The 26,875-nt window shown below is 45.3% G+C and overlaps 1 long non-coding RNA gene across 2 annotated transcripts in view; it reads left to right on the top strand.

Annotated features, from left to right (window-relative positions):
• The first annotated feature begins 9,010 nt into the window (after positions 1 to 9,010).
• The window catches only part of LOC147034547 (uncharacterized), a 93,169-nt gene continuing 75,304 nt past the window's right edge, over positions 9,011 to 26,875 (top strand). The window contains exons 1-2 of one of the 2 annotated variants that reach the window (XR_015060120.1): positions 9,011 to 9,213; positions 17,652 to 17,735. This is a non-coding gene — a long non-coding RNA (uncharacterized LOC147034547). Of the gene's footprint in view, positions 9,214 to 15,194; positions 16,936 to 17,651; positions 17,736 to 26,875 lie in introns of those variants that run through there. The other variant, XR_015060107.1, reaches the window with a different exon arrangement.

The raw sequence follows: 26,875 nt of genomic DNA, 5'->3' as shown, positions 1-26,875 counted from the left end.
TTGGCCTCCAGCCTCAAGGATAGGCCTCAAACACCCGGTAAGACAAGGTCGAAAAATCCCACAAAATAGCATGATTTTTGAAACAAAACCGAACCAGGAACACACAGTAACATGTAGGTGAGAAAATAAACAGTTAAAACGGGACAGATAACGACCGGAAACTTAACTTTGAGATCGTCAGCAGAGAGCCCCTAAGGAGACCTGTCGACGCTCCAAACCCGGAACTGGAAGGATATGTGAATATGGATAGTTTCATACTAAATGTAACTGCAGATGTTTAAGTGGATGATATGGAATAGGCAAAGCCTAGAAGCAAACGTAGAATTCTTCTTACATTCGCTTCTGACTTTACATAAAACTTGTTCACAACTGTATACTTGCCAACTGTACCGTGGTACGTGTAAGAGCCGCACAGCTGATGATTTTGACGCAATTTCCGGTTACTTCAGCCTGGATTCGGGATCAGCTAACAAATAATGTAAATCACAATTAAAAAATATATTTTTTATGATGCGGGAGATATCTTCATTAAAATTAACTTTGGGAAAAAAATAATTGAATAAATAAATAAACCATCACTTCTGGTCAAGAATAAAAGAAATTAAAAGTTCCGGAGTTTCAAAATCACTCCCGGTAATGTTAAATACAAAATAAACACTTCCTGTCATGAAAAAAATCACTTTCGGAAGTATAAAATTAACTTTGGGAAAAAAATAATTGAATAAATAAATAAACACTTCCGGTCATGATCTCCCGGCATGCATCATTCCCCATGAAAAAACCAGAAACAAAAAAAACAGAAGCAAAAAAAATAAAAACGGAAGCAAAATGGTCATAGCTAACGACACGGATTCACAATTGCCAGGGTATTGTGTTGTTTTTGTTGTTTCCTATTCTCTAATGTGCACGTGTTAAGTAATATTCACAAGATGGAAATAAAACCCAATCGTGTTTATACACCGCACAGGGTTTAACAACAACCGGAAGCAAAAGGTCTCAGCTAACGACGGATTCGAAATAGCCATGGGTATGGTGTTGTTGTTGTTGTTGTTGTTGTTGTTGTTGTGTTTTTTTTTTTTTTTTTTTTTTTTTCTATTTCCTATTTCCTATTTCCTATTTCCTATTTCCTATTTCCTATTTCCTATTTCCTATTTCCTATTTCCTATTCTCTCACGTGCACGCGTTAAGAATGAAGCTCACTGCGTTTGCTATGAAAGATGAAGATACTTATGATACAAGTAATTATGATCCTAATAACCCACTCTTTTCAAATAAGAATAAAAAGGTTTTGGTAAATTTAAAGATGAATTAGGTGAAAAGATACTCAATTAATTTGGAGGTGTTTATTTGAAAGATATATGCTTATATACGTATACTTAACTTGAGGGTTAAATAAATTCAAATATGAAAAGAAATTTTAAGGTCTGAAGAAGAATGTATTTAAAGAGACCATGAACTTTAAACATTACCTTGAATGTATATGGAAGAGAAAAGATGTTTACAGAGAGATGAATCTAATTAGAAATTATAAACATGAAATATTCTCAGTGACTGTCAGTGATAAAAATGAAAATAGAGATTACTTGATGGAAAGGGTAATTTTGGAGCATGTCACATAGGAGAAAGTTCTGGGGGTGGTCCTTGTGGTGGAGTCTGCGGGCCTATGGGGAAGGGCATGGTGATGTTGCATGGTGGGCGTGATGATGGGAGGTGGCCGTGGGGGTCGGCGAGGGATATGAGGTGTGCACGCCGTCTGAGGCGTCGTAGTAATGCTGGAGTCGGCCGGCTCGTGAGTGTACCGCGTACGGAATAAAGGAGAGCCGCCGGGCACAGTACGCCCGCGCTCGCACTCGTGCAACACAGCCCGGCTCGACTGTTCCTCCGCTTCGTGTCTGCCTGCTAAGCATCTCCCAATTCAGTACAGTACAGTTGGCGAACGAGGATCTTCGAATCGACGTGTGTAAGGGCGGCAAATGACCCGTGCGGTTCCAGGCTACGGAGCCAAAGGTCTCGCCGGCGCGAACATGGCAAAGGGTCGGTGCATGGCAAACGTATGCGTGCCCGCCTTCGTCGGAATCGACTTCGGCCACGTCGAGTGGGCAACGTTCGTTCATTTGGTTCATTTTCTTGTTCGTTTTGTCGAGGATACGCGTTTCGGCTCGAACGCGGCGTTGGACGTCGCGCAAGCTCTGGAGAATGTCCGAGGTCTCGATGGTCGGGACACAGCAGATGGTCTAGGGGTCATCGCAATGGGCCAGGCACGCACGACCATGCGCACGGTCTGCGGCGCGGGTCGTGGGCGAGCGTGGCAATGCAATCACTCGGACGGCGGTCTGGGCTCTCGAGGTCGTCTACGGTGTGTGGGCCGAGGGTCATCGCCCATTGTTGCGTTCATAGATGGCGGTGTGCGAGGCGATCCTTCCGTCCCGCGTCGAAACCTGCTTGCAATTGATCCGGAAATGACAAGATCAGTGGCAGGGGGGGGGGGAAGTGAGCGAGGCACGGATCGGGTGTCGAATTGAGTCCACTCGTGCTGGCCGCGCATCGCATTCGGCTGTGCCGTGCAAATTCACGGCAGAGGAGCGTCCGGCACGGTTCAGAGATCATTTTATTTCTGGTCTGCGAGCAGCCATTGACATTGTCTGCGAGCAGCCATTGACCGACATCACATTCGACTCGGCGATCGCGACTGTTTCATCTGTCGAGCAGACACCGGTGACCGTGCAAGTCCGCGCGATGGCTCAAGTGCCGCAGGGTGCTCGCGCGCCTAGCGGTGCGGGACGAGAGCGCGCACCGCAGCACGGTCGCACCGGGAGCGAAGGGGCACCGCAGCACGGTCGCACCGGGAGCGAAGGGGCACCGCAGCACGATCGCACCGAGAGCGAAGGGGCACTGCAGCAGGACCCCAGTGACCTGGAGATCAGCCTGCAGCCGGGGCATGATGATGCCGGCGAGCCGGAGCAGGAGCCGGGCTCGGCGAGCCGGACCATTTTGGGTCGGAACGGGTTCCGGTTCGTGCCTCCAGATGTGCCAGTGCTCTCTTCGAGACCTTCATCGAGTACCGAGGGCGAGGCTCTGGCGGCGGGGGCCGCGTCGATGCAGCGGGAGCCACCGTTCGTTGCTGCCTGCGGCGATGATGTGTGCTCCAGGAGCGGTGAGAGCCATATCAGCTCTCGCGATGAGTTCCCGCGCTTCGTTCACGATGAGTTCCCGCGCTGTGGCAAGGTTCGTGAGGCAATGCGCATCGGTGTGGTTCAGGCAGCTTCAACAGGTGGCGGTGGGCCCGTGGCGTTAAAGGGAGTCGCGAGTCGCAGCATCAAGTCGACAACCAAGAAGCGGACTCGTGATGTGGGTTGTGGGTTGTTGTTCATGGCATATGTGCTTTTCCTTGCTCTAGTGATGCAGTTTAACGTTGTTGAAATAAATGCCAGCAGTTCTCGTGTAAAAGTGGATTTGGCGGAGATCAGTCAATGGAGTTGGTGTTATGATCAATGTGATGTGGGGGCGAATAAAGAGGGTTTATTGGCCTCCAGTTGCTCCATGCCGCAGGTAATTGCTTTGTCTTGTACTGGGATTTTATCAAAAAAGCGCGCTGTACGGAAAAATGAATTCGCAATGGTTCGAATGTTATTCCTATTGATTTATAACGAGCTTATGGTTGAAGTGGGGTTTAAATGGAATTACTACCGTCTAACTGCCGTGTGGGTCTCGGAGATCGACTCGGAGCCGGGACTCGTGCGCTGGTCGGCGTTACCCCCACCTCTGCTTTCAGCGAGGTCAGACGTGCCTGGCGCCTGGTGCGTGGCTCTCTGGGTGCGCTCAAGGCCGTTTTGGCCATGCAGTGGAATCTCAACTGATTATGGTGCGTGAGGGTTGGGGAGTGTTTGTTGCTTCCGGCCAAGGGTGCTGTTCAGCGCCCCCACCAAGGTCGGTTGGGTCTGGCGGTGGCGCCGCGGGTTCCAGACAGCGGGGGTCCGGCCTCGAAAGGTTTATCTGTTTCAGGTCTGCCTGGGGGCGGGTTTGCTGAGTCGTGCTGTTGTGCTTCTCCAGTAGCTCGCTTCCACGCATTATATGATGTGATGTGCTGTTATACTTCGCTGTTTTCATTTTATTTGCATGATTATTATACCGAGGTTCTTCGTGTTGTCTATGCTTCTTATAATACTGATCATTTAATAATCATACTTTTAGGAGGGAGGAGTGTGGTGGAGTCTGCGGGCCTATGGGGAAGGGCATGGTGATGTTGCATGGTGGGCGTGATGATGGGAGGTGGCCGTGGGGGTCGGCGAGGGATATGAGGTGTGCACGCCGTCTGAGGCGTCGTAGTAATGCTGGAGTCGGCCGGCTCGTGAGTGTACCACGTACGGAATAAAGGAGAGCCGCGGGCACAGTACGCCCGCGCTCGCACTCGTGCAACACAGCCCGGCTCGACTGTTCCGCTTCGTGTCTGCCTGCTAAGCATCTCCCAATTCAGTACAGTACAGTCCTAGATATGGGAGGTGAGCAGCCAGCACAGTGCCAGGTAGCTACAGGTAAAGCAAATGGGGATTTCCGTTGTATTCAGAGGGGGATCGATTTATAAATCAAATGAGGTGGTGTTAACATTGTACAGGAATTTAGTGAGGGCCACATCTAGAATATTGTGTGCAGTTTTGGTCACAACTCAGGAAGGACATAGATGACATAGAGAGGGTTCAGCGAAGGGCTACCAGATTGATTCTGGTCCAAGACTCAGCTATGAGGAGTAGCTGAAGGAGACAGGGCTATATACACAAGAAAGGAGGTGGTTATGAGGAGATATGATGGAGATGTTTAAGATAATGAAAGGTAGAGATAAAATAAGTGCAGATGAACTATTCAGCAGAGTAGACAGTGATAGGATCAGGGACCAAGGCCGGAGAGTAAAGAAGAGGAGGGTTAAACAGTTGTAAGGCAGGGGTCTTATACTCGCAGAATAGTTAATGCATAGAATGGTCTCTCTGGAAAGTTAGTGGCAGCAAAAACAGTGCATAAGTTTAAATTGGAATTAGATGGGTACCTGGAAGATATGGAGATAGAGGGGTATAGGGATGTTGGCAGGACTTTTCGGTAGCTTGAGCATTGATGGATGATTATAATGTGTATGTGTATGGAGTGCTGTTGGTGGGGTTCTCATGAAGGGGTGTTGTGTTTTTTTTAACCAAGCCCATGCCCCCTCCCCTGGTGAAAGAAAATACAATAAATATTAATATACCCATCAGAGATGGGGAACCCCCCACCATTGAAACATTTTTTTCAAGATGGCCGCCCCAGTCGGCCATCATGGATCCGGCCACGCCCAAAATCAATAGGGTTCTTCCTTTTCAGGTGGTGCATGTGTGACCCAAATTTCAAATCGATATGGCGAACTGTTTATGAGTTATTGCACTCACAGCTATAAATGTTGACGCACAGCCAGCCAGCCGGATGGACGGACGGACGGACGGACGGACGACCCAGGTGACAACAATATCCCCCTTCCGCCACGCGGCGCGGGATAAAAACTTAAAAAATAAACTCCACAAAAAACACTTTATAAAAAAAAAACAACAATTGCATTTTCTTCTTTTGATCTGGTGTTGATAAATTAGTGTGGTGTTGATGTGGCATAGGCATGATGGGCTGAATGGCCTCCACCTGTGTCGAATTTCCTTGTATTTTATTTAAGGTCTTATTCAGCAGCACTGTTTATGTCTAACACAATCTTCTTTACTATACTCTCTCGTTCAGAAGCATCAGGTGCTCTTCACTTTATTGGGTCACTTTAGGTTCCACAATCATGTCTTCACTGGGGACAGGAGCAGCAGAATTGTCAATGACTGGACCAGAGTGCTCTACCCGATTCGGTTCACTCTGCAAACGATGTATGGCCTTCGTACAATCTGTGGTGGCGTGGCCTACTTCGCCAAAATTTGCACATGTCGCTCTGGGACAGAGCCTTTTCACATGTCCAAAGGCTCCACATTGAAAACACGTTAGGGTAGCTGAAAGCGCATACAACTGGTACTCACGGTCTTTAAGAGTGATTTCAAATGAGATATTCAACCTGGTTTCATCCCCTGGATCGGGAAGAAACAAACACTTGACATCTAAAGCTCAACACGTGTTTTAAACATTCATTCTGGCACCGGAGGGTAATCATTAGCATCAACGACAATTGATCCATAATGAGATAAAACTGACATAATTTTATCATTCGTTGTGAATGATGGGGTATTTGAGAACGATTTTCACTGTGGGTGTATCTATTGGCAAAGCCATGATAAAATGGCCACTTTCCATGGATATCCCAGTAATTGGTACTCACAACATCATGTACGAGTTTCTCTTCTGAGACAAAGATAACAATTTTCTGATTCATGTGCGATGCAGCAGTATATTCCCATCACCAATAAATAGCTCCCATTGTGAGGATAATGTCCGCAACAGGAACTCCTTCAGGCGGAATGCATACAAATGCATGTTTTCACATTAGCTTTTTAAATGCTTCGAAATGAGAGTGTGTATTCTCCATGCCGGCAATTTATCACCCCCTTTTTGCTTGAACCCAAAAAAATTGGGGTCAAACCGAAATAAGTTGAACGAAATTAAATAAGAAAAGTGCACTATAAGCAAAAAAATTATTATAAAGCCTCATCAAAGTGGGTAGGCCACACCCAAATAGGCCTGATATCTCTCTCTCTCTCTCTCTCTCTCTCTCTCTCTCTCTCTCTCTCTCTCTCTCTCTCTCTCTCTCTCTCTCTCTCTCTCTCTCTCTCTCTCTCTCTCTCTCTCTCTCTCTCTCTCTCTCTCTCACAAAAGGTGTCGAAAAACGAAAAGAAAACACCAAAAAGCACAGTAGGTTGGTAAAGGAAAGAATGAGAGGGAGGGGGACAGGAGGGAGAAAACCACACTGACGACTCACCACGACACAGAGGATCTGCACATAGCCACCATGACACCATGCCTGAAAAACGAACAACCACCAAGGTAGTAAAGAGGGAGAGAGGTTTATCGAGGAAGTTTTAACAACTGTCCATGTCCAGAGCTTATCAGATAGTGGATGAAACGTCCAGAGCTTATCAGATAGTGGATGATTCTCTGAGGAAGACAGCAAACTGTATGGTAGTCCAATCTGATTTGAAGACTGTCAGATCTGGTGGTATATCGGTGGCTTTCTAAAGACAGCCTGGGAGACAGACACTTGCAATAGGAAATTATTGCAGTCAAAATAAGTGGAGGAGGAGCAGGAAAGTTTAAAAGCGAGGTTTGATATGATCATGTCAAACAAAGAATGACAGCCATTTGTAATGATGTGATTTGGAAATGTAAAAGATTTAGTAAACCCTACAGGTTCACAAAATAACTTGGGTGCAGCACCTTAACTTGTGATTAGAGGACTGACCCCAATTCAACTGGTATGGTGCCAATTAAACTGCATTATCGATAATTAGAAGTATACCTGTATTTATTTGTCAACGATTGCTTTTATGTCAAGTAAATTCATGATATATATTTATTCTAGCTTCTTCACTATCTCCTTTATTTCTTTTTCATTGTCAACAAATTCACTTACAATATATATTTTTTACTGGTTCAAACTTATTCCTGGTTCTTAGATCTGGATTAACTAAAATTGTACAGCTATTGAGTTTTATATATTTAGCTTTCTTTGGTGGTAAATGATTCAGTCTTTGTTTCATCACAAAATGTGGAACTACAACATGCAGCTTAAAATAATTTGAAGCTAGATCTGGCTGTGTTCATGTTTTACCAGGGTTCATATTCAGTCTCTCGAGTGATGTCAAGGCATGTAAGTGAAAGTGATGTTTTTCTATTCACGACTCTCCGTATCATATGCATAAACTCTCTATTTATAGCAATCAGCAGTTCCAACCGTCTGGCATACACAACTTGTTTCCTGACCAAGACCAATGCAATGCCAAAAACAAACTGTTTTATGACGAGGGTTCATTCAGCATGGACAGCTCAATGCTACACTGCCTTTATTTCTCCGCATTGCTGAGAAAGTCCCACTTGGTGTTCTTCATAAAATCTGCCCAGGGAGTTCCTTCGGCAGAACTAAAAAATCAATTAGAAGCAAATTGAAACTTTGTAAAATGTGAGGGTATCTACGACGGTATCTAACCTGAATTCTAATTGGTTGTTAGCATAGAATAAGCACTTGAACTCTCTGATTTCAATGTTCCATTTGTGTTTTTGCCCGATTGAAGTCCATGATGCTGAAATGAGTGGGAATCGGCAACATTTGTGCAACCAGGATGCTATTTTACTGAAGTATATACTGGCTCTTCTCTGACAACACTTTGCACTATTATTTACATTGACAAACCAAAATGACTCATCATAATACTTCCCTTTTATTCTCCATGCTTTGATCTGAACTTTTTTTTTGTGAATCCTGCATTCTCTTCCCAACATTCCCTCCAACTACACACATTGCATACAAACACCAGCACAAAAAACGTGGACAACTGTCAAACATTTAATCTGGGCCATACTGTATATAAATGAAGCAACCAAAGCTTTTTTTCTTCCTGAGTGTTGTAACGAATATTTGAGTCGACACAACTTAAAAGTAGAATCATTGAGGTTACGTTGGCAGAGTATGTTTTTTAATGGGTCCATATGTGGCTGTGGAGTCCAATCCTTGAGTTACAGGATTAACTGCAGTCCAGACATTTTAGTTGTTGTGGTGGACGTACATGAGGTTGGCTTTGGTGTTGCTGCCATGGTTTATGCTGCTCTCTAAGGGATCTCCAATGTTGTTATCTTGCTGCCTCAAAGTTATTTATTCCATGCCGTACGATCCGTTGACATTTCAGCTGGTTTTGAACAATTTCTTCCGAGTTACTTGGATCAATATTGTAAGCATTCAATATCTATTTTTAGCATTTTGAATCACTTGCACTGAAACCCAATAGTGTGCTTGCTATTGGTGAGCTCCCCATACGTCAATTCCTTCCATCCATCCATTGGGACTATACTTTGTAAAGAGCGTTGGTGCTGCCGAAGCAGTCTTCTGGGTTATTGGGCACAATTCTTGGCAGGTCGTCACTCCGACGCAGGATATTCGAATGGCTCAGTCATATCAGCAAGCTGGTACTCATGTTGCCGACCTCGGAAGGATGAGAGGCTGAGTCAACCCTACCTGGTAGTAATTCAACGGAAGAGCAGGATACATCGATTGCTTGGGTATATTTTAAACTCCTTTTCAGCTGATACTTAACTGGAGTAGTGTAAACGTTACTCATGAGTATGGCCTCAATTTTGGTGATGCTGGCACATTAGAATTTGATTGTGTGATTTTGTCTTGCCACAAGTAATTATAGAAAAGTGACATGCATGTAGAAGTGCTTAACAGCAGCAAAAATCAATGGGAAATGTCTAGGCCTGAGCCATAAAATATACTCAATTTGAAGAGCTTGAGTTTTGCATGGTGGCAAATGTCATGTCGCTTCCGCAATTGGTCATGTAAGAGACTAAATAGAGAGTTGATAATGTTATTTTCAGCTGAAACATTCCTCATCGATCATTTGACAACACATTTAGAGGTGCATTTCATTTGTGACAGTATTAATTTTAATGCTACAGTGCAATATTAGCTTTTTGTGGCAGTTTCTTATTGACTAGAATTTTATCGATGTTCATCTGCAATGGCAGCTTTATACAGAGAAACTAATTCTGTGTTTGCTTCCAAATCTTGTGGCCCCAATCCTTCACCCCCTCTACCCACCATACTCAGTCACACCAAACTGTCATTGGGCTTATTGTCTTCAGGTCAGATATGGCAGCATGCGCTGGTGCAGCGCATCACTGCATCCATTTTTTGCCAGTACTCGAAGGGCTCCATCTGGCCATCCCCCAGGCAGATCATCTCCCAGCCTGGCCATCCCCATCTCCTCGATGGGGATGGGATAATAGCCATCCCCCAGCCTGGCCATCCCCATCTCCTCGAGATGCTGATCAACCTGCTGCAACCACAAGGCACGTGGTTGGCCTATTGGCCTCCACCACCCACGAGGCTCCATCACTGAGAGAATTTGGTAAGCAGGATCAGCGTCGGGAGAATGAGCCACATGTCCATACATGGACTATACAGGTAACAATGTCATCTGAGTCTCTCACAGCTAATTCTCGTTGGACACAAAGTCTGACCAGTGATAGCCAATTATTCTCTGAAGAGAGTTATTGCAGTCTTGGCGATCACCTTTCCCTTTGCAGAGAGAGAGAGAGAGACAACAAGGCCCCCCTACCAGTCAGTTGGGATGATTCCTGTGCTCCAAACAAAGCAGAGAACTGCATGCAATGACACTAGTACAGGATTTCTACCAACCTTGAGAAGTTCAGCCTCAATTCCACAGATCCCAGGAGCTTTACCCCCTTTCAACTGATCCACCACAGCATGTTTTTGCACATAGGAAGGTCGTTCACAGTTTATTGGAGGGTCAGCAGCAGATATTGTTACGCCTCTGACATCCAACTTAACAGCTGGTAGGTCAGCCTGGTACAGCTGTTCAAAGTAAATGGCCCAATGGGCCTTCACTTCAGATTCCTCTATCAAGAGCAAACCACCCTCAGCTCTAACTGAGGAACATAATGCGATGGACAGGCTTGGCTTAACACAATGCACAAATCTGTCTGAAAGCAGGGCAAAAATCACTTCACCACAGGTGATGCATTACCTATTCACAGATTCCTTTCACAGAGGCCTCCTTGTCTGCCCTGTGCAAACGTCCAGTCTTACGCCTCAGCTCCATGAACAGCTCAGCTGTCCCATCAAGCCTCGCCCAGCGATTCTGGTCAATGGGGTCCAGTGCACCTTCAGAGCAAAATTCTTCTCACCTCATGGTGGGTTCCAATACAACCAGTTGCAACATTAAGGATGGTAGTCTAGAAGACACTTCACAACTCTTCAGCATCACACAAAATACCCAGATCCCCCAAATCCACACTCAGCCTGTTGGCACACTCCTCAGCTACCCTCTCATCCTTGAGCTTGCCAACATACAGTCTAGGCTAGGATGGTACCATTCTCTTGGATTTGAGCTACAACTTCAGAGTTGCTACAACAAGCCTGTGGTCGGTATTGACGAACTGATCACTTCGGTAGACACTGCAATTCTGGAGTATCCTCCAGTGATCATCAATGAGCACATGGTCTATTTTGATTGCCACACCAACAGTGTTGGAATACCAGTTCCAGCAATGAGGCTGTGGGTGTTGAAACCATGAAGAAGTTACCTGAAGTCCACAACTTGCAAAGTTAAGGAACTTAGTGATATTTTGGTTCACAGTTCCAGACTCATTGGACTAACACATGCCTCAAAACCATCCCCATCAGTACCAGTTGATGCATTGAAATCCCCCAAGATGAGAAGAGTGTCTCTCCTGTAGTACCAATCAACCACAGACTCAAGCACAGCAGACAATTTCTCCTTCACAGTGAGATCATTCGCCTCAGTCGGAGCATATCCAGAGACCAGGGGAATGACACCCAAGGAGTGATGAATCCTCATGCATTCTCATAATATGCTCATTGACTGGTGTTACCTCAATTATCATGGGAGTCAGTATATTGGACACAGCTACAGCAACTCTTTGGGCATGGTAACCATCATAGTGACCAGACCAGTATTCGGTGAAACCACCCACTATGATCTCACCACTATCCGGTCTCTGCACCTCAGAGAGTGCTTCAATACTGATGTTCAAATGCTGGAGCTCAAATGATAGCAGAGACAGGTTGCTCATCATACTCTCTTAGAGTGAGGACATTCCAGGCACCCTCCCGAAGGGGCCGCTGCAGGTTAACCCGAAGAGATGTCCGTCTGGTGGACAACACCTCAGCACACACCACAACCCGACCCAGGAAAATTACTCCATGCTTTTCCTCCCATTAACAAAGAATGGGGGTCCCAAATACTTTGCCCCAATCCCCTAATCTGGTGAGGTGCCCTGCAAAGGGCAGCAACACAGGGCAGGAGATACTCCCACGGTGTGGGTTTTCAGTTTTATTGGCTTTATTTTTGTGTGTTGTGGAATGAAGTGTTTTATGGTGGCCGGCATGCAAATCCTGTCACCAACCTCCAAGAAAAAGGTAACCAAACTGCAGGAGGATGTCTGCAGATGCAGTTGAGCATCAGATATGGATGGCCATTGCCTCACAAGGATGTACTCCACCCTTTGACAGGTTTCGTTTTTAATCATGCTGGGAGTCAATATCCATACACCCTCCTCACCTCTCATTGTCTTCCTCCTGTGAGAAGGTGGGAATTTTTTTTTCTGATAACTCTTGATTCGCATTCCGCAACTTGTCCAGAGGGCATCAGTGCACTTGTCTTAAAAACTTCCTCTGCTGTTCTTGCACATCCTCTTTCTGCTCTGTTCACACTATCATTTATCCTTCATCATCTTCCACCTGCTTGGAAGTCAGGCAACATCACTGCATTACAGAAGCATGGTGCAAAAACAGATTCTCTAAATTACAGTTCTATTAGCTTACTTCCAGTCATCCACAAGGTCATGGAATTCATCATCGCAATTAACATAAAATAATTATTTTTTCCAATGGCTTGATCTCCTCCCATCAGTTGCTTGTGATGCTGCTTCTACTCTCACAACAATGGTTGGAGGCCCTCAATCTCAAACCTGAGATCAGAGCTGTCTCTCTGGACATATCTCCAGCATTTGATGCAGTTTCTCTCCCCACCTTGCTTTTCAAACTCTCTGCCTCTGACATCCAAAGCGACGTCTTCTCATAGCTTAGCAGTTTCCTCCACTGTCCTAACTCATGTGTGGCTCTCAACTATATCGGCTCATGTCCTTCCCTCGTCAAGGCATGAGTTCCCCAAAGCAGTGTCTTTGATCCAGTCTTGTTCAAAATCTTCATCAATCATCTATCTGACTCTCTAGAAAATCCTATATGGGACATTTTCACAAAAGCAGGCCAGGTAACGGTAAAGAACAAACTCAAAAATCAACTTTCTTTGATATTCTCGAAATAGTGCTTCAACCCCTTCCTTATAAGGCCTAGAAAAAAATGTTCAAATGATGTCAGCAACGCAGGATCACCATAAGGCCTCTGCACTGACTGGGCAATATATGCTTGATAAAAATTCTCGGACAGTCTTTACCATTACCTGATCCACTTTTGTGAAAATGTCCCATATCATGATGCTGATGATTCCACTATCTGCTGTGACATCCCTCATCCTTCAATTAGACAAGCAGCAGCCTCTTTCCTCTCTCTCCAGACCTTGATATAAACATGAGCTTATTCAACACTTGGAATACACCACCATTCAATCCCCAGACTCTCAATCTGTCTCTCCATAAAGACTGTCTGGCAAACTCTTCAATCAACTTACTTAAAGGGAACCGTTTGGACAACTTTGACACTATAACCTCTCCCTTGATACCCTACAAAAGAGATAGGATGTGTCTTTTTCCGATTTCCGAATTATAAAGTGGATAAATTTGCGATTAAAAGTGGATATTTTCCTCTTCTTCAGATTATCCATGATGTTCAGGAAGTGGAATGTCAGATCCGTACTGTATATGGGTTACATCGAGGAACAATTTAACTCAAACAGCAAATAATTATCAATTTTCCACAAATATGCCGAGTCACGGTGTCCTTGGTGGTTGTAATAATGCAAACTAAGATGGTTTCATGCTACACCAATGGCTGAGAGATTTGTTTGCCAGAAATTAGACGAGGTTTGTCCAAAACGGATGTGTGGAATGAGCCTACAAAATGTTCGCTTTTGTGCTTGAAACATTTTACAGAGCACTGATATTAAACAACAGAGATGGCTAGATGTTGTGTTTATCTGCCACGATTGAGAGAAGATGCTATACACATAATTAAGCGAAAGAAACAGCCATCACTCATAACTGCAACTAAAAAAATTGATGCAGCAAGTAGCCATAGGCTGCATACAAATAAAATTAAATAAACATGCAATAAAGTTCATCAATATAGGATCATCTGACAGTCCAACACTCCAAGCAAGAAAGTTATATAATTCATTGGAAATGCAAGTGTTAGATTTGTGACCTTCAATGACAATGGACAGTCCAGAGAAGGTGCTCTTTGCAAGGCATGCTTAATGATGAGCTCTGATTGGTAGATATGCCTCATTTCATTGATATCAGGACCTCTTGCATATGATAGGCTTGGGGCAACAATTATAGATCGAGTTTGAGGTTAGTTGGCCAATCTAATTCTGTTAAGGAGAGGACGTTTATATCATCAATGTCACTCTCCCATAGAGGACAAAGTGTTGTAATGTTGTCCATAGTTTGATCATAGTTGCTACATTTGCATCCTGCAGGGCTCCTAATATGCCACTTGTGCATCAAGTTGACATAGTTGTTGTCCCATGTCCCATTTGGATGCGATGAAGAATTTTCCATGTTGTATGAAGGAGGAAAAAAAAACAGGTGGCTTCCCTGTTCGGTTGGAAATTACATTTGTTGTGTATGTGGATTTAATCCCACACTTTTCTCCAGATAACTACAATGTCACATCCTCACATCCTGTAAGAGCTTGCACACATGTCAAAAATGTTTTTTTTTTTTCTGAAGACCAGACAGCAAGTTGGAAGATTCATTCAGTCTCTATGTATGGGGAGATCTGGGTTGTTGTTTGTGTGGATGACCTCTCTAATATGTAGCTGTATCTCCGCAAATGTATGAGTGGTGGAGTTTGGGGGAGGGGTAGGGAGGAAGGATGCAATATTTGCTAGCACCAGTAATCATTTAATCAGTGTATATTACAGGTTTCCGGTAATAAACATGCATTGCAGAATTCAGCTGGGCATCCACATATTTAGACCGATTGCTTATTGCTTGCAGCCCAGACAGGTGTGCAATACTTTGCCAATTAGTCCATCAATACCATGGCAGAGATGCGAAGTACATCCTAGTCCATTCTGGCGAGTTTGCACACAATGTTTACTCATCTCTCAATCTTCGCAGCTGTTTTTTGGAGGTGGCCATGGAAGGTCAAGGTGTGGTTAGTGTCAGACCTAAGTAGGTTAGGATCAGAGGGGACAATCATTTACATACCGGTCGATGGTTTAAAACCACATTCCGTCCCTAAGCTGCCCTACCAAATTTTGCCAAACGATGGCTGGAGGGAGGAAAGGGGGGAGGGGAATTTGGTGTTGACAAATGGCGCCTTATCGTGCCGCTTTCCAATTTCCCAAGTATGAAATTATGTGTCAAATTAACTAATACAATACAGAGCCTCCATTCCCTTTGTGACAACAACACCCATTCTCATTAACAAAGGATTTGTTTATTACAAGCTATAAATAGGGGTGAGAGATAAGGGAAAAGAACATGGCCGGTGAAACAAATGAATAAATGATTAACCCTCATGCCCACGAGGGACTTATTTATGCAACTGTAAAGGCCTCATTCTTATACGGAAGACAGCACAGATAGAAGGAGAAGACGGGACACAAAATAACATAGTGGGAATGAGTGGGCCTTGCTCGCACTTGGTTTTGGCCATCCTGCGATCTCCTGGCTTTGTCAGGGCAACGTATCACGAATGGCTGGAAACTGTGCTGAAATAGCTGCAGAACCAAAGTGCCGCAGGAACCGAACCTGGGCACAGAGAGCAGAAGGTCCTGCAGAAAGCATGTCTGTGGTCAAAGACAGGCCAAAGAGGCAATTATGAGCAGGGGGAGACTTCACAAGAGATGGTCACCAGAAGACAAGGCCAGACCCGACTGCGAACTTCCACCCATCGTGTGTTTTATTTACTCCCTTAGGAGCAGGATCGAGGGACGTTTATGGTGTGCCGATTCGATACTCTCTGGCTCTGGGGGGGGGGGGGATTACCCCACACAATTACTTCCAGTCTCTCCACATGGAAGGATCTCCTGTGCTAATTTTCAGTTAACAAAAACATGATAGATTGCAATGGGGAAAAGACACGAGACCACTGGTGTGCTAAAGAGGGTGCGGGGAGGGCGGTCCACCCTGGGTGACAGCCGGGGGTGTGTGGGGTGCCATTATAATATTATTAAATATAAATATGGAGCATGAACACAGCATTACATTAGTTACAGGGTGGGAGGTGGTGGAAATGGTGGTTACAAAATACTCTAAGTATGCTCCTACATGGGACACAACGGCAGGGTAATGGCGCTCAGAAACAAACACTTGGAAGGGAAGATGAAGGGACCTTCACTGGAACAAACTCGACACTGCCTGTTATACAGTTACATCCGCATATGCTGAACATGTAGGATGAAATAATTATTAAAACTATTCCCATTTTACCTCTTGCAACATTCCTGTAACAATACTAATTGTGACTCCTGTTGGCCGACTAAGATGTATCAGTAGTTTATGATCATGTCTGCATACATGGGTGCACCCGGGCGTGGTTATGCAGAGTCATGTGACCCGCCCATGTCCGAATTAAACCTGTTGTTCCCACTTCAGAGCCTTCGTCCCTGTCTATCGAGTACATGACACCAACACAGACCGAGAGCATTTACAGAGACTAGTACATATTCCATTGTTTGCACTTGAAATAATATTTTCAGTTGTTGAGGAAACGCAAGGATTTTCTGTAACATGCTTGATTATTCAAGTAACCAAATTGATTTCCAGCGAACGATGCAAATTATTCAATGACGCACAATGTACAAGAGCCACTGATATAATGCATAGACCTTTTGGCATGTTAGGTTTGGGCCTTATCTCTCCAGACAGGATTAATTGACATCAATTTCTACACCAACCACACCCCCTGCCATTGTGAAGCACGTGCCTCACATGTGCGTGCAGGTAGCATGAGAAACACACACAGGTATGCCAGCTTGGTATGCATGCTCAGCAAGGAAAGTTTGGCGGAGCTCGATTGACGGACAACTGGGCAGACGAGGATTGGTGAGAGATTTTTTATTTATTGTTTTCCCCCAAAAAAATTTAAGGCAAGGAAATGTGTGAACAGCTCTTTTCCGGTCCTCACAGACAATTTTTATGATATGTGCAACATTATAATGAGGCCAGTAAAGCAAGAACAGCAATTCACTTTTAAAACGTGTTAAGGGTTTACGTAATAAGTTCAGAGCTTCTGGCAAAATGAAGCGAAGTGCGGTTTTCCGAGATGGTCTGCTTGCATTATCCTGTCAATCTTGACTCAAAAAGTGGGAAAACAAACCACCTCAAATACACCCACGGTGACATTTAAAAGCTCTAGTCCAGCAATGTGAGTTCAATGCATTGACACGAGATGCTAATGGACCGTTTTATCTGTCTCATGGTCGTGTGCATTGCATGCCAATTTCTATCTCTCTTATGACTAGCGCTATCTCCATCGTTATCTCTCGCTCTATCTCTCTCAATCTCTCTGCCTGATTGGATGACCCCTGGGCTCAATTATGGCTGTGGACCACCTGTTCAGAGAGTTTTTAGGATTGAAGGGTCAAATCCCAGCTGATGATCCATATGGCCAGAGAATCAGGCAAGGAATTATTCTACGTGTATGTTTATCCTCTATCTTTATTTATTTCATTCGTTTTCCGCTCAGATCCCTCTCTTGTATCTGGTAAATGTGTTTTTCCTTTTTTCCCTTTTGTTTTCTCCTCTTATTTTCTCTGGAGTGAGAGAAGAGACAAGATAAAAGGAGGAAGCAACTTTTGGTGGCCCAGTTGAGGAGTGACGCGCTCGACCCACTTCCTTGATTGGTGAATGCTTCACTCTTCATTATTTATGAATTCTTATTGAACTTGAGAGTTAATCGAACACCTTACCCCATCCACACAATCTTGAGGAAAATGACATGGGAAGGGTCTTTTAAACTTTAGCTTTGCATTTCTGAGCACAATCTATATTTCCTACTGGTTGCAATTTTGTCTGAATGTCGGTGTTTTTCAATGCTGAGAGAGCACGAGTGGCATATTTGATTGGTCAATATGGCGTAAAATTGCAAAATAGTTTGTTACGCCTAAACTGAAGGGTTTTGAAAGTGCCAAGAAGGTGATTTGTGTTCTACATTGTTCAAGTATATAAATCAATTGAAAGTAAATATCGGGTTTTAAAGGATATAGGAAAAAAAAAAATTTATTTGGAAGTTTACTGCCATTGATGCACTTTAAATACCACCACCTTATCTAACACGATACATTCGTTATTCGTGCCTGGTGTTTGTGTCTTCTATGACATTCCTAAAAACATGAAGTTTCCTGTTTGGAATGATTTTCACATTTGTTTCACTGCCAGACAGGCAAACAGACTAAATTAATTATTTCACTCCTCTCTGCACATGTGTGCTTGGAATGACATTCCCTATAATTAGCCAAATCAGAGCCAAATTACTGCAAAACTGCAGCTTCATATTCTGATTAGTGTTCTACAGTGTTCAAAATCTAACACTTAATTAAAATTAAGTTTTAATTGTGTGTTATAACACTCGATCAAAGACTGATATCTGTCATCTGCAGACAGACAGACAGACAGACAAACAAACAAAGGCAACCAATTGCTTAACCTTGCCTTCTGCCTCGTGTGACGCAAGTGAGGTATAAATTTCCTTATTCTCTTGTTTTCCACTTATAACCATATCTTTCAATTCCTTTTCATTGAAGTTTTCTGTGCACACAGGTGTGAGTTTACATTGCGTAAAATACATGGTCACCATTGGGTATCATTTTACAGGACAGCATGTGAGAGCCTAAACCCACTAACTCTTATGTGCTCCTTAATAAAGAAGTGTTAACTTGGAGGATATACTTATTCTTGTAGTTGGTAAAGTTATCAGAGTAGAAAAGATGATAGGTATGTCATGGATGAATAAACAGATCATTATTTTTGTTTCTGATGAGAGCTGTGTTGCCCAGGTTTGAAAGCAGAGCTTGAGTGTCGAGTCCAATATTTTTCGTATGGTTCTGCCATGAGAGAGATTGTTGATTAAAGTTATGATTTCAAACATACCCGTCTTTGTGCTGAACTATGAGCTAATAAGGAGCTTCCTTATTATGGCAACTGTCTCGTGAATTTCGATGATCCACCTTGAATGTCGAACTTGGAATAATGTCATTTTTGTCTTTTTAGTGCTAATTTTGTTTATAATTTTAAACAATTTTTGTAAAGATTTAAACACGAGAGACATAATTACCAAATATAAGTTTTTAACAAATATTCTGCAATGCTTTGTCTGTGTATCATTGTGGACATATTAAACAATATTTCACCCGAAACAAGAATTCAACAAAATTTTACCCAAAATAAAATGGTTAATGGAGTTTAACAATGGAAGGAATCAAGAGAAAGTTGATCATTGTAAGCAAGAAGAAGCTGACATTTTGGCCATTAACCCTTCGTCGTAGAGTCACACTCAACCACACTATTTAGTCTGGAGTAATGCAACTTTCTGACTCACCCCCAACACGATCACTGATAAGTGACCAAGATGGGTTTCAAGCAGTTAGAAAGATGCACTTGGCCATAACATAGGAAAGAGAGCATTTGGCTAAGAAACTTGCTGCCAAAAATTGACAGCCAAGTTCTGCCAACCAGTCCCTCCATCCATTGAACCTCTAGTCTGAGCTTGGTTTTTGTCACACAGGCAACCAGTGATTAAATTTTTCTTCACTGAACAATGCTGCAAAAACTATCATGCATGAGGTACAGCAGTCGGCGATATATAGTACTCGTTTCCCAACCCTGTCACCATGTTCCCTTGCCCCAAACTGGAGGGACCTCCACCATTTGAGGTCTTTGCTCCAATCTGACAATCAAGCCTGTGCTGCTAAACCTGACAATGTCATTAACAAAATCATTCCTCCTCCAGGCTGTTCCTGATTCCTGATTCCTGTCTCTCTCTCTCTCTCTCTCTCTCTCTCTCTCTCTCTCTCTCTCTCTCTCTCTCTCTCTCTCTCTCTCTCTCTCTCTCTCGCTCTCTCTCTCTCTCTCTCTCTCTCTCTCTCACTCTCACTCTCACTCTCACTCTCACTCTCACTCTCACTCTCACTCTCACTCTCACTCTCACTCTCACTCTCACTCTCACTCTCACTCTCACTCTCACTCTCACTCTCACTCTCACTCTCTCTCTCACTCTCTCACTATTGTGTCACTCATTTTTGTGATGTACTGAATAGAAGATGCTTAGCAGGCAGACACGAGCGGGGGAACAGTCGAGCCGGGCTGTGTTGCACAAGCGCGAGCGCGGGCGTACTTTGCCCGCGGCTCTCCTTTATTACGTACTCTGCACACTCACGAGCCGGGCGACTCCCGCATTACTACAACGTCTCAGGCGGCGCGCACACCTTATATCCCTTGCAGACCCGATAACCACGCCGACCCCTCCTCCCATCATCATGCCCATCATGCATCATCATCATGCCCCGCCCTGCATGCCCGCAGGCTACACCACACTCCTCCCTCCTAAAACTATGATTATTAAATGATCACCATCATAATAAGCATAAACAACACGAAGGACTTCGGTATAATAGTCGACAAGGCACAAAAAATGAAAACAGCGAAGTATAACAGCACACCACATCATATAATGCGTGAAAGCGAGTTAATGGAGCTGCCACGGCCAGATTCCGAAGACACAGCACCTCCCAAACTCTGGCCGCGTTACCGATATGAAGCAGCAAGGCGAAAAGCACAGCAGCCCTACACAGCGGAAACGCCCCCAGGCGGCTCATGCTGACATGGCCCTCGCCGAGGCCGTGGCGATCTCTCGAGCCAACCTCCCCCGGCACCATCAAACGCCTCCGGCCCGCTCCCCCCAGGCAGACCCGACGTAGATAAACATTCCGAGGCCGGAAGCCCGCTGTCTGGAAGCCGTGGTGCCAGCGCCAACCTTGATCGACCTTGGCTGGGGGCGCTGAACAGTGCTGCTGGCTGTACGCACTTAATGCTCCAAAACAACCCACGCACCACAATCAGTTGAGACGCCAACGCCCGTCTAAACGGCCTTGAGCGAACACAGAGAGCCGCGCTCGCAACCAGAGGTGGGGGTAACGCCGATCAGCGCACCAGTCTTGGTTCCGAGTCGATCTCCGAGACCCACACGGCAGCTAGATGGTAGCAATTCCATTTAAACCACACTTCAATCATAGGCTCGTTATAAATCACTATGAACATCATTTGAAGCATTGCAAACTCATTTTTCCGTACAGCGCGTTCTTTTGATAAAATCCCAGCACATGACAAAGCAACTACCCGCGGCCCGGGACAATGGAAGGCCAACCCAACCTTTTTATTCGCCACCACCGCTCCCAAAGCCACCACATCACATTGATCATAATACAAATCCCATTGATTGATCTCCGCCAAACCCACTCTCACACGGGAACTGCTGGCATTTATTTCAACAACGTTAAACTGCATCACTAGAGCAAGGAAAAACACATATGCCATGAACAGCAACCCACAACCCACATCACGAGTCCGTTTCCTGGTTGTCGACTCGATGTTGTGACTCGCGACTCCCTTTAATGCCACGGGCTCACCGCAACCTGTTGAAGCTGCTCGAACAACACCGGCGCGCATTGCCTCACGAACGCTGCCGAAGCGCGGGAACTCATCGCGAGAGCTGATACGGCTCTTGCCGCTCCCGAACCGTACATCACCGCCGCAGGCAGCAACGAACGGCCGCTCCCATTGCATCGACGCGGCTCCCGCCGCCAGAACCTCGCCCTCGGTACTCGACGAAGGCATCGAAGAGAGCACCGGCACACCTGGAGGTACGAACCGGAGATCCAGCCCGAGGTGCGCCAGCCAGTCCCGACCCAAAAGGGCGGGCCCCTCCCCTCGCACCACGAACACCAAGAGCCGGGCGCGTCGACCTCGGTAGCGCACTGAGACGTCGGCCCTCGCAAGCGGTGCAATCGCTTCACCAGTGTACGTGTACAGCGACAAGGCCGTCTTGACCAGGCGAACACCGCGAAGACCACGAGCCGCCTGCTCACCCATGACCGACACCGCAGCCCTGGTATCCACGCAAAACACGGTCGGTTCGCCATTCACTTCGACCTCCACCGTGAAAGGCGTCGTCATCTCCGAACCAACGGAAAACAGACTCAACTGTGGTTACATCTCCTGCTCCGGCACGCCGGCATCGTCATGCCACGGTTGCAGGCCAATCTCGAGATCACTGGGGTCCTCCCGCACCTCGTCATCCAAGACCCCAACGGAGGCCCCCGCCATCCGACACACACGCTTCAAATGTCCCACCTTGTGACAATGCAAACACACGGTGTTCTTATACGGGCACATTTGTCGCAGGTGCGGACCCCCACACCCCCAGCACCCCTGGAAAGCCCCTTCACTCCCGGTGCGACCGTGCTGTGGTGCGCGCCCTCGTCCCGCACCGCCAGGCGCGCGTGCGACCTGCGGCACTTGAGCCATCGCGCGGACTCCGGGCTGCGCGACCTGCGGCACCTGTGCGGTCACCGCGTGGACCTCGGGATTAGCCGACATGCCCCAGCTGGAGCTACTCATTACGTCCTGGCCAGCGATGGTGCAGACATCCGTGAGTGTCTGCTCGACAGACGAAGCAGTCCCGACCGCCGAGTCGAATGTGATGTCGGTCAACCGCAGGATGGCTGCTACCATCTTTGCGTCTCGCAGACCAGAAATAAAACGATCTCTGAGCCGTGCCGGACGCTCCTCTGTCGTGAACTTGCACGGCACAGCCGAATGCTTCACCCGTGCTAAGAAGTCTGCAACGCGCTCCTCACCACCCTTAGCGAGGTGATCGAACTGGAACCGCGCAAGATGTAACGACTTCTCTGGCGCCAAGTGGGTCTTCATTTTCGCCACGATGTCCTGAAACAATAGCCCTTCATCACTGGGCTTATTTGGAGCCACCAAATCACTCAGCAGCCGGTAGTGCTCTGTTGATAGCGAGGCGAGCAAGATCGCCTTGCGTTTCTCTTCATCATCTACATCATTCGCGCGAAAGTAGCAACCTAACTGTTCAGAAAACAACTCGAATTCATCTCCCCCGAACAGGGGTACGCGCCCGTGCGCCGTGCCCCAACCTTCTGCCATGCTCGTGCTGGTGAGACCCTTGGCTCCGTAGCCTGGAACCGCACGGGTTACTTGCCGCCCTGCACACGCCGATCCGAAGATCCTCGTCAGCCAACTGTGATGTACTGAATAGAAGATGCTTAGCAGGCAGACACGAGCGGGGGAACAGTCGAGCCGGGCTGTGTTGCACAAGCGCGAGCGCGGGCGTACTTTGCCCGCGGCTCTCCTTTATTACGTACTCCGCACACTCACGAGCCGGGCGACTCCCGCATTACTACAACGCCTCAGGCGGCACACCTTATATCCCTTGCAGACCCGATGACCACGCCGACCCCTCCTCCCATCATCATGCCCATCATGCATCATCATCATGCCCCGCCCTGCATGCCCGCAGGCTACACCACAATTTTGACAGGCCTGAATGCTGTCCCAGTGGAGGGATTGCAAAAAAGTGGGGGGGGGGGGAAGAGAGTGGGGAGCTCTGTTTATTACTGACTGTGTACTGTTCTCACCTCCTAACTTCCACGAGTGCCTTTGGTGTGCTTTTCCCTGCACAACCAGCTCTTGTTTATTTGTGGGCTATACCGGCCTCCCAACAGTGCACTCGAAACTGGAATATGATGATTTGTACCGATTGAAGCAATGAAGGAACAGGAGATGTTACAAGGAAAGGAGATCATTTCAAGGTCCAGAAGGGAAGATTTCTCATTGGGAGAATTCTATATCAGAAAGTTTATAGATCGAGTCAGACCCATAGCATTTCAAAAATACTTTGCTGCAGTGTCATTTCTGGTTGAAGAGCTACCATCTCCTCGCAAAATGACAGATGACAGTTGAAATTTTCATATATGTAGGAGAGGGGAAGGGAGAGGGAGAGGGGGAGGGAGAGGGAGAGGGGGAGGGAGAGGGAGATGGAGAGGGAGATGGAGAGGGAGATCAGATCAGGAGTCTGCAAGCTCCCTTCTCATTTCGAGACAGGTCTTTTATTTCCACCACCCCAATATTGATTTCAAGTGGGAATTATTCCACAAAAGCCTTCTTCTATCCCCTATGCAGGTTTATCCAATCTCGTCTGCAGCTGCCATACACATCCTCTTACCTATGAAACACTGAATCCGATGATGTGGCAGTTGCCTTCAAATAATTTACCTTCTCTTCATGGAAGGTAGAAATGAGAGAAGGCAATATTAGGTCATCCTACAAAGCTAAAAGCAAGTGCGTCCATTCTCAGAAGAAGCAGCAAACAATATGTGACCAATCTCAAGGATGAACTCTCAAGCCTGTCCCCTTCATCAAAGTCCTGTTAGCACCTTATCAAGTCTGTCTTTGGTGTATAGTCCCATCTGTCACTTCCGTCCCTTCAAATGGCACCCCAACCCACTCTACTCAGCCATGATGCCATGTCTCAACTCAATAATTGTTTACACATCTTGCATACCCAGCCCCTCATTCCTTGTCCTTATCCAACCCACTCACACACATCCTTCTGTCTCCAGTCTTTCTCACCTGCAAAGGTGGAGAAGTTTGTTTAACACTCAACTCTGATTCTGTGATTGTTCTGGACAGCAGCAGCATAAGTATCCCATAAACCTGCTCTAAGACTCTGGAATGTCCTCTTTCTGCTTTTTCAAACCGATAATTTGCCCAAGGCCACTTTCCATCTATGTACGCACTTGGATGTAAGCCAATATCACTGCATTAAACGAAAAGGCTGCAAAAAAATAATCATAACTGCAGACAAGTTTGCTTACTTCCAATAATAAGCAAAGTCTTGGAATCCATCATTGCAAGTAACAGGAAATAAATCATTTTCTCCCATGGATTGACCTCAAACCATCAATTTGGCTTCCAATCTGATCAGATTACCATGGACATGTTGATGCTTCTTTCCAACAATGGATATAAGCCTTGAATCACAGATACAAGGTAATGGAAGTCTCTTTGGGCATCATATACCTCAAGCATTTGACAAAATTTGGCTTGCTCTGCAAGCTCTCAACTTATGGCATCCTAGGCAACCTCCTGTCATGACTTGCTGATTTTCTCCACTCTACTATTCAGCATGTGGCTCTCAATGAAATCTTATCATCTCATCTCCCAGTTGAGGCTCGAGCAGCACGAGTCAGCTTATGTCGTGTTTTATTAATCCTTATTGGTGTTTCTCATTTGTGGGAAAGTCCTCATGATATGTAACATGGCTAAAAGAATGCGGACACCCCTCTAATTAGTGGATTCAGCTATTTCAGCTACACCCATTGCGGACAGGTGTATAAAATAAAGCACACAGCCATACAATTTCCATGGACAAATATTGGCAGTAGAATGGTCCATACTGAAGAGCTCAATGACTTTCAATGTGGCACCGTCATAGGATGCCACCTTTCCAACAAGCCAGTTCATCAAATTTCTGCCCTGCTAGAACTGCCTGGGTCAACTGTATGTGCTGATATTGTGAAGTGGAAATGTCCAGGAGCAACAACGGCTCAGCCTTGACGTGGTGGGCCACACAAGCTCATATAACAGGACCGCTGAATGCTGAAGCGTGTAGCGTGGAAAAATCATCTGTCATCAGTTGCAACACTCACAACTGAGTTCCAAACTGCCTCTGGAAGCAATGTAGGCACAAACACCATTCGTCGAGAGCTTCATGAAATGGGTTTCCATGGTCGAGCAGTTGCGCACAAGCCTAAGATCACCAAAGCGCAATGCCAAGCGTCGGCTGGAGTAGTGTAAAGCTTACTGCAATTGGACCTCTGGAGCAGTTGAAACGCGTTCTCTGAAGAGATGAATCACACTTCACCATCTGATAGTCTGACGGATGAATCTTGGTTTGACGGATACCAGGAGAATGCTTCCTGCCCGAATGCATTGTGCCAACTGTAAAGTTTGGTGGAGGAGGAATAATGGTCTCGGGCTGTTTTTCATAATTTGGGCTTGGCCTTTTAGTTCCAGTGAAGGGAAATATTAATGCTACAGCATACAATGACATTCGAGATGATTCTTTGCTTCCAACTTTGTGGCAGTTGATGAACATGAAAGTAATTAATAAATGTCAATACAAAACATTTTATCCCATATTAAATAAGATGAGAAGCACAATCCTTAGTTTTAATTTCACAACAAGCGACCACACATCTTCATTTCCATACCCACTACAACCTGATGCAACAAAAGAATATGAGGCCTCTTTATTGTCTATGGAAACTTATAATACCTTGTTTAATACCACTGAGAATAATGACAAGTTCAGTTACAATCCGGGAAGTGGATACAAAACGATAACAGTTTCAAGCAGAGCATATGAGATTTCTCAAATATCTTCCGAAATTGCTCTCCTTAAGAACGAACTGGGTGCTGAACCAAAAAATATTGTTATAGGTATTCAAAAAAATAATTCAAAATCAAAGATTAAACTTAAACATAACTACAAGGTTGATTTCACAATTGATAATTCATTTAGAGAGTTATTGGGTTTCTCCTCAAAAAAGATTGAAACTAATGGGACGTTTTTCAGTGATATTGTCATTCAAATATCCTCAGGCATAAATTTTGGGGAAGGCCCTTTCCTGTATCAGCATGGCAATGCCCCTGTGCACAAAGTGAGGTCCATAGAAAAAATGGTTTATCAAGATTGGTGTGGAAGAACTTGTCTGACCTGCACAGAGCCCTGACCTCAACCCCAATTAATCAAAATAATATTTCTCTTGACTATTAAAAAATACAAACCCAATGAAACCTTTCCCATTATTATCTTCTAAGTTCATAATAATATTCTTTGCATGTTTAGACATATTTGTTAATTCATCTCTCATACAAATAACCACATTATTAATTTTTT

Source organism: Eptatretus burgeri, chromosome 1, assembly GCF_056783735.1.
Source record: "Eptatretus burgeri isolate ZD-2024b chromosome 1, Ebu_testis_v1, whole genome shotgun sequence".
NCBI lineage: Eukaryota > Metazoa > Chordata > Myxini > Myxiniformes > Myxinidae > Eptatretus > Eptatretus burgeri.
This window is presented reverse-complemented; position numbering and strand designations above follow the sequence as displayed.